The sequence below is a fragment of the Entelurus aequoreus genome, linkage group LG16 (assembly GCF_033978785.1).
Source record: "Entelurus aequoreus isolate RoL-2023_Sb linkage group LG16, RoL_Eaeq_v1.1, whole genome shotgun sequence".
Lineage (NCBI taxonomy): Eukaryota > Metazoa > Chordata > Actinopteri > Syngnathiformes > Syngnathidae > Entelurus > Entelurus aequoreus.
The window spans coordinates 50,569,360-50,579,359 of NC_084746.1; the positions used below are offsets into that span (position 1 = coordinate 50,569,360).

The window sequence follows — 10,000 nt, forward strand, 5'->3', positions numbered from 1 at the left end:
CTGGGGATAGGTTGATTGGCAACACTAAATTGGCCCTAGTGCAGGGGTCACCAACCTTTTTGAAACCAAGAGCTACTTCTTGGGTACTGATTAATGCGAAGGGCTACCAGTTTGATACACACTTAAATAAATTGCCAGAAATAGCCAATTTGCTCAATTTACCTTTAACTCTATGTTATTATTAATAATTAATGATATTTACACTTAATTGAACGGTTTAAAAGAGGAGAAAACACGAAAAAATGACAATTAAATTTTGAAACATAGTTTATCTTCAATTTCGACTCTTTAAAATTCAAAATTCAACCGAAAAAAAGAAGAGAAAAACTAGCTAATTTGAATCTTTTTGAAAAAATTAAAAAAATAATTTATGGAACATCATTAGTAATTTTTCCTGATTAAGATTAATTTTAGAATTTTGATGACATGTTTTAAAAAGGTGGTTAAAATCCAATCTACACTTTGTTAGAATATATAACAAATTGGACCAAGCTATATTTCTAACAAAGACAAATCTTTCTTTCTTATAGATTTTCCAGAACAAAAATTTTAAAAGAAATTCAAAAGACTTTGAAATAAGATTTAAATTTGATTCTACAGATTTTCTAGATTTGCCAGAATATTTTTTTTAAATTTTAATCATAATAAGTTTGAAGAAATATTTCACAAATATTCTTCGTCGAAAAAACAGAAGCTAAAATGAAGAATTAAATTAAAATGTATTTATTATTCTTTACAATAAAAAAAATAAATTTACTTGAGCATTGATTTAAATTGTCAGGAAAGAAGAGGAAGGAATTTAAAAGGTAAAAAGGTATATGTGTTTTTTCTCTAAAATTGTCTTTCTGAAAGTTATAAGAAGGAAAGTAAAAAAATTTATGAATTTATTTAAACAAGTGAAGACCAAGTCTTTAAAATATTTTCTTGGATTTTAAAATTCGATTTGAGTTTTGTCTCTCTTAGAATTAAAAATGTCGAGCAAAGCGAGACCAGCTTGCTAGTAAATAAATAAAATTAAAAAAATAGAGACAGCTCACTGGTAAGTGCTGCTATTTGAGCTATTTTTAGAACAGGCCAGCGGGCTACTCATCTGGTCCTTACGGGCTACCTGGTGCCTGCGGGCACCGCGTTGGTGACCCCTGCCCTAGTGTGTGAATGTGAGTGTGAATGTTGTCTGTCTGTGTTGGCCCTGTGATGAGGTGGCGACTTGTCCAGGGTGTACCCCGCATTCTGCCCGAGTGCAGCTGGTATAGGCTCCAGCACCCCTGCAACCCCAAGAAGGGACAAGCGGTAGAAAATGGATGGATGGATGGATTAAAATTTTTAGTCAGGTGACACATACTGTATGTTATTTATGGCCCAAAGGAAATTGACAAATTTACCTTAAAGACTGATAATGAGAAACACAATTTTTCCTGACATTTTGTTATGTTACAGACTTATTGCAAAATAGAATACATACATTTTTTTCCCTCGGAATTCTACACAAAATACACATAATGACAATGTGAAAACATTTTTTAGAACCTCTTGCAAATGTATTATTGAAAAAATATAAATAAATAAAATAAAAAATTACACTTATATGAGTATTCACAGCCTTTGCTCAAAACTTTGTTGATGCACTTTTGGCTGGAAGTATTTTGTAAAACGATGCTACAAGCTTGGCACACCTATCTTTGGGCAGTTTGGTCCATTCCTCTTTGCAGCGTCTCTCAAGCGCCACAAGGTTGAATGGGAAGCATCGGTTTACAGCCATTTTCAGATCTCTCCAGAGACGTTAAATTGGATTAAAGTCTGGCCTCTGGCTGGGCCACTCAGGGACATTTACAGAGTTGTCCTGAAACCCATCCATCCATCCATTTTCTACCGCTTATTCCCTTCGGGGGCGCTGGAGCCTATCTCAGCTACAATCGGGCGGAAGGCGGGGTACACCCTGGACAAGTCGCCACCTCATCACAGGGCCAACACAGACAGACAGACAACATTCACACTCACATTCACACACTAGGGCCAATTTAGTGTTGCCAATCAACCTATCCCCAGGTGCATGTCTTTGGAGGTGGGAGGGGCCTATCCCCAGGTGCATGTCTTTGGAGGTGGGAGGAAGCCGGAGTACCCGGAGGGAACCCACGCAGTCACGGGGAGAACATGCAAACTCCACACAGAAAGATCCCGAGCCCGGGGTTGAACTCACGACAACTCAGGACCTTCATTTTGTGAGGCAGACGCACTAACCCCTCTGCCACCGTGCTGCCTTGTCCTGAAACCATTCCTTTGATATCTTGGCTATGTGCTTCACGTTGTTGTCCTGCTGAAAGATGAACAGTCACACCAGTCGGAGTTCAGCAGGTTTTCATCCGGAATGTCTCTGCACATTGTTGCATTCAACTTCCCCTCTTTCCTGACTTGTCTACCAGCTCCTGCCGCTGAAAAACATCCCCATAGCATGACGCTGCCACCACCATGCTTCACTGTCGGTATAGTATTGGCCTGGTGAAGACCGGTGCCTGGTTTCCTCTAAACATGATGTCTAGGATTCACGCCAAATAGTTAAATCTTTGACTCATCAGACCAGAGAATTTTGCTTCTCATGGTCGGAGAAAGTCTTTCAAGCCAAGGAATGGCTTCAGTCTGGCCACTCTACCATACATTAGTTGATTGGTGGATTGCCGCAGAGATGGTTGTCCTTCTGGAAAGTTTTCCTCTCTCCACTGAGGAAAGATGTTGCTCTGACAGAGTGACCATCGGGGTCTTGGTCATCTCCCTGACTAGACCCCGTCTCCCCCGATCGCTCAGTTTGGATGGCCGGCCAGCTCTACGAAGAGTCCTGGTGGTTCCAAACTTCAGTTTATGGATGAACTCATTGGAACCTTAAGGCAGCAGATATTTTTCCGTAACTGTTAGAATAATTGTTTTGTAAGTTATCACAAAAACGTTGTGATACATTGAGTGTCTGGTGAGAAAACAAAAGCTGTCTTTGAAACCTACCAAGAGTAAGGCTCGTAAAACTCCACTGTGTAGGGGGGGGGGGGGGGGGGGGGGGGGAGAAGCAAGATGAAGGTGTTCCTGTTTTCTCTCATGTATGGTAATCAACAGAAAGATATTGTTCTAACCCAAGGACTTCAAAGCGGAGAGATGACAGGATCTGCCCAATTTCCAGACGACCTCTTTTTGAAGTATTTTACGAACGTCTTTTTGAACTATTTTATGGACCTCTTTTGGAACTATTTTACGAACTCTTTTTGAACTGACCTTTTCTATGAATTGTTTACGACATTTTCTGTGAACTTTTTGCGACCTTTGTCCTTTGGAAACAGTAGTGGCCATGTGGTCGGGGAAGGTCCAAAATAAAAGGAGGCGGCAAGCAATCTTTTGGCAGAGCGTGCTGAGAAACTGTACAAGGGTACAGTGTAAAGGCGACTATCCTCAATATTGAGTCCAAATTGAATTCTGTCTCTGTTAGATTATTTGCTTCTTGTCTTGTTTAATAGATGTCATCAGTGTTTGAACCTGACTGTAACCTTCCCAAGATTTGTGTCTCCTCAGGTCTACAGACACTTTCTTGGTTTGTGCTCTGCCCAAACTGTCAAGTGTGGGACTTTATATATAGACAGATGTGTGCCTTTCCAAATCATGTCCAACCAACTGAATTTACCAGAGGTGGACTCAATTAAGCTGTATGGACATCTCAAGAATGTTAATTTGAAACAGGATGCACCGGATCTCATTTTTGTGCTTTATTAGTTAGTTAGTTTGCAAAAATGTGTAAAAAAACATGTTTTCAAATTGAAGACAAAAATGAATTTTTTATTTTGGAATAAGGCTGTAACATAACAAAATGTGGAAAAAGTGAAGCGCAGTGAATACTTTCTGGATGCACTTTATTACCTAATGTTAATGCTAGCATAAATGCACAAAGACCACACAGCTTGACCATATACTGTAGATAAAACCATAAAACAGAAGACAACTTGCCCTGTACTTTAATTTACACACACCCTTTTATATATTTGGCCCCTCGAAGCCAGCAATTTCCAGGAGACATCTAACATACTTTTTTTGGAGAAAAAAAATATATATATATATTGTTCAGGCTTCCGAAGACCTAAATTATATTATATTATATACTATTTATTGTAAATGTGTTTATCTTCCATTTCAAAGGAGTCATATTGTGATTTTTTTTAAACACTTCCATGTGGTCTACATAACTTTTAATGGTAGTTCCTGGGTCAAAATTTGTATAGCCGCTTTTTGACCGTCTCTTCAGGATGTGCCCTTTTGTGGGCGGTCTTTTTTACGTGCGTTCACTTCGACTGCGCCTTCTCTCATATTGTAGTTTTAGCGATTCCATATGGAGTCTACTGACAGATAAAAGTTCGAACTATACGCTACTTTGTATTTGAAATGGCAACAGTGGAGGATATATGTGCATGTACGAGCCAGTCTGCCCCACAACCAGAGGACAAAGAAAAAGAAGGAGATTATTGACTACAATAGCGGACTCGAGCAAAGCTCTTCGGGTAAAACTTCACCGTGTGTGGAGATATCCGCTGATGTTACCAATTACAAAACATCACAACTGGGGACCAATTCCAAATTGCTAGTTTGGAGGACGTATAAAAAAGGCAAGATTCAACATAATCAAAGTTTATTTATATAGCCCTTAATCACAAGGTGTCTCAAAGGGCTGCACAAGCCACAACGACATCCTGGGCTCAGATCCCACATCAGGGCAAGACAAAACTCAACTCAATGGGAACAACGAGAAACCTTGGAGGGGACCGCAGATGTGGGGGATTCGCCCGAATAGAAAACGCTCTACATTTCTGGCCGGGACATTATGTTCTATAAATACCTCTGCCATGCCTCTATAGTTTGATTTCAAACTTTCGGGACTTATGCAGATGCCAAATACACAAAAACAGGTACCGCACATTCACTGTACAAACATACATATACACACATTGTACATATACATTCACTGTACAAACATACATATACACACACAGTACATATACATTCACTGTACAAACATACATATACACACACAGTACATATACATTCACTGTACAAACATACATATACACATACTGTACATATACATTCACTGTACAAACATACATATACACACACAGTACATATACATTCACTGTACAAACATACATATACACACACTGTACATATACATTCACTGTACAAACATACATATACACATACTGTACATATACATTCACTGTACAAACATACATATACACATACTGTACATATACATTCACTGTACAAACATACATATACACATACTGTACATATACATTCACTGTACAAACATACATATACACATACTGTACATATACATTCACTGTACAAACATACATATACACATACTGTACATATACATTCACTGTACAAACATACATATACACACACTGTACATATACATTCACTGTACAAACATACATATACACACACTGTACATATACATTCACTGTACAAACATACATATACACATACTGTACATATACATTCACTGTACAAACATACATATACACACACTGTACATATACATTCACTGTACAAACACACATATACACACACTGTACATATACATTCACTGTACAAACATACATATACACACACTGTACATATACATTCACTGTACAAACACACATATACACACACTGTACATATACATTCACTGTACAAACACACATATACACACACTGTACATATACATTCACTGTACAAACATACATATACACACACAGTACATATACATTCACTGTACAAACATACATATACACACACTGTACATATACATTCACCGTACAAACATACATATACACATACACTGTACATATACATTCACCGTACAAACATACATATACACACACAGTACATATACATTCACTGTACAAACATACATATACACACACAGTACATATACATTCACTGTACAAACATACATATACACACACTGTACATATACATTCACTGTACAAACATACATATACACACACTGTACATATACATTCACTGTACAAACATACATATACACACTGTATATATACATTCACTGTACAAACATACATATACACACACTGTACACATACATTCACTGTACAAACATACATATACACACACTGTACATATACATTCACTGTACAAACATACATATACACACACTGTACATATACATTCACTGTACAAACATACATATACACACACTGTACATATACATTCACCGTACAAACATACATATACACATACACGTACATATACATTCACTGTACAAACATACATATACACACACTGTACATATACATTCACTGTACAAACATACATATACACACACTGTACATATACATTCACTGTACAAACATACATATACACACACTGTACATATACATTCACTGTACAAACATACATATACACACACTGTACATATACATTCACTGTACAAACATACATATACACACACTGTACATATACATTCACTGTACAAACATACATATACACATACTGTACATATACAAGCACATATGCATACATATATAGCCATGCATATAATCACGTTTCATCAAACATATATTAACGTTGTTGCCCTAGGGTAAACTGGGTATAACATGGCACACTGACAAAGCTTAACCTATTGTTACTATAACAATCTACAAGGTTAATACAGTTTGCTTCTCTTTCTTCCCCTCCATTTATCGGCTTTCTTTTGTATTTGAAGTTATCATTACATATATGTATTGTTGCATTTGAAAGAATTGTATTGTTGATAATAGAGGTAATTATTGTTAATATTCATTATCAATAGTGCTATTTCTATTGGTATTTTTTAGTGCTCCATTTGTAGTGTAATAATGCTCATTGTCATTTCTATGTTATTAATATTTACTTCACTAATTGCTTCTTCGCTATTTTTCGTATCATATTTGTACATATCGTATTTGCTGATGCTGTCCTGTTGTTGTTGTGGTTGTTATTGTTGTGTTTGTTGGGAAGCCACGCAGTCACGGGGAGAACATGCAAACTCAGGATCGAACCCAGGACCTTCGTATCGTGAGGTACATGCGCTAACCCCTGTTCCACCGGGCTGCTTAGTTTTTCGATCATATTCAGTGTTTCCCATAAACTGCCAAGATACCTGTGGCGGTGGGGGCGTGGTTACGAGTGTGGCTATGGGCGTGGTCACCATGACATCATCTAGTAATTTGCATAATTTACGACAATGATTTGATTTTCTCTAAAAAGGCTCAAAAAAATTTATACTTACTAATCAATAATAACAGTTTTGTTTTAAACGTCCATCCATCCATCCATTTTACAATATAATTACAATACTTTATGTACATATTTATATACAGATTTGAACAATAAGTTATTCACTGAAATATATTTATTAATTGTGGTTCTTACAAAAAATATATCTTATAAAATATAAAAGCTAAAATGTCTCAAAGCTCTGCCCCTTTAATTAGTGCATACTAAATAATTTAACTTTAGCCTACTACTACAAGCATATTATTTACCAGCAACATAAAGTGAAACAGAGGCAGAGGTGTCCTGCCACAGTCAGTAACAAATAAACAGAAAACAGTAGTGGTGGTAGATAGACACAGAGCTTCATCAAACATCTGATCCACTGAACAAAGAGCTCCCAAAATCTTGAACTTTAGACTGCCATCAGTTTTACTCCCTACACTTAGCCATGTGTTTCCTACTGCCTGCAGACTTTGCACCCTTTGTTATATACACATGTTGTGTTTCTAATATAAATACATTTAATAAAGTCAAATACAAATAAGGCAACAAGAGAAGTATCCTACACTTCTCTTTTGTAAAGTAAATCTGAACAGCCGATATGGGCATCTACATCAACTATATCAGTGGTCCCCAACCACCGGGCCGCTTGGTACCGGGCTGCACAAGAATTATTATTATTTTATTTTTTTATGAAATCAACATAAAAAACACAATATATACATTCTATATCAATATAGATCAATACAGCCTGCAGGGATACAGTCCGTAAGCACACATGATTGTATTTATTTATGTAAAAAAAAAAATATATATATATTTTTTTTTTACATAAATACACCCCCCGTCCCCCACCGGTCCGTGGGACAAATTTTCAAGCGTTGACTGGTCCGCAGCTACAAAAAGGTTGGGGACCACTGAACTATATGATTTGCCTGAGAAGCTGGACAGGACAAAAAAAAAAAAAAAAAAAATTTTTTTTTTTTTTAAATTTTTTTTATAATTTGTGGCGGACGTTTTTCTTTCGTGGCGGGCCGCCACAAATAAATGAATGTGTGGGAAACCCTGATATTAATTTAAAACGGTAATACTAACGGTCGGACAATTTACCGCGGTTATTGTTAATAATGTTTATCGTTGTGCCACCTCATACCTAACATAGCACGGCTTTGGCAATCCCTTGAAACTGATGACGCCACACCGCATCTCACAAATCAGTCGAAACGAGACGCGCTAACAAACAACAACAGACAGTTGTTATCCGAAAAGAGGCTGAGGGCAGGAAGAAACGAGCCCTGCAGCAATGAGAAGAATGAGGCGCACATTAGTGAAACATCAAAGTCATTTCCTGTTTTCATCACTACAAATGACGCACGCCTCTTTGGAGCGAAAAGACAACTGGTGTTGAAACACTTAAGTGAAAACAGATGTATTGCTCTATTGATCGGTGCATCAGTCCCAATCGGGAACTTTTACCAGCTAATTTTCACTTAGCTGAAAATGAAATTAGGGCACTTTAGAGTGGTCATATTATGTGGTTTTTTTCCTCTTCTATTTTTAAAACACTTCATTTTGGTCTTCATAAGCTTTCGCCCCAGTGCAGCTGGGATAGGCTCCAGCCCCCCGCAAAAGCGACAAGTGGTAGGAAATGGATGAATGGATGGAATATGTAATGATGGTTTTTGGACAAAACTTGACTTAGATTTTGCTGTAAAGACGCATCTTCAAGCCAATTTTTGTCTGTCTCCTAAAACGGTTTGTTTTGAGTTGTTAGATGCAAATGTCATCATTGGCGGTCACTCGAACGAGTATGACGATCCTCCTGGTAGAGGTGTATCCCTTTATGGAGGGTACCTGCGCGTGACTTTGTTTAACGTGGGGAGACTGGTGCACAGACAGTCACCACACGATCCTTGACAGAATCGGAACATATATATATATATATATATATATATATTTAAGACCAACCCTCTGATGCCATACCGTTCTAATTTTCTATTTGCTTTACTGATCTTCTGGAAGAAAAACCCAGTGACTGTTGTGAAAGTGCAGCTGACGACAAGGGAAAGACCATGTGACAGCTTGGAGAGACAGGAGGAAATAGACCCCAACGGGGCTGTTATGGGTTAGCTACCCACAGCAGCAGGCTCCGTCACCCTATTAGGGCTAGGGCACAAGAGCCACCTTATCTGGCTACAGAAAGTTCAAGAAGAACAATACCCCTAGAGTCTGCGAGAGCAGGGGCGCAAGAAGACTCACAGGCTGATCTCCCGGTAACGACCCTTGGAAGGGACACGAGAATGAAGGTAGTAGTAACACTCTTGAGAAACCAGCAGTTGGACACGTTCTTCAGACGTGTGTGTGTGGTTGGGCTAAAGTAACATCAACCCATGGTCTTAAAGGTCACCAAGGACGGAAGAAATGCCTGAAAACCCCTAACCCAGGGCCCCGCATTGACCGGCTTCTGTTAAGAAGAAGGTTAAATCAGTCGGATGAAACTCAGCGGCAGGAAGAAACCCACAGTCCGCAGAGCATCAGCACCCTGCAGGATGAGGGGGAAGCTTCAGGCAGAACCACCAGTCCAAGATCATACCCAGTACACCGCAAAAAGGAAAACATGCAAGGACGTAAGCCGTTGGTGAAATGGCCAAAGTCTAACAGCAAAGAGTGGGAAACGGAGGGTCTGGCATGGAGGGGGGTGTACCTGGGACGCTAGGTACACCGTTGA

At 38.3% G+C, this 10,000-nt stretch overlaps 1 protein-coding gene across 3 annotated transcripts in view; it reads right to left on the reverse strand.

The window, feature by feature from the left end:
* Window positions 1-10,000, reverse strand: part of LOC133631151 (piezo-type mechanosensitive ion channel component 2) — a 258,049-nt gene that overhangs the window by 192,243 nt on the left and 55,806 nt on the right. The gene's annotated exons all lie outside the window — the stretch shown is intronic.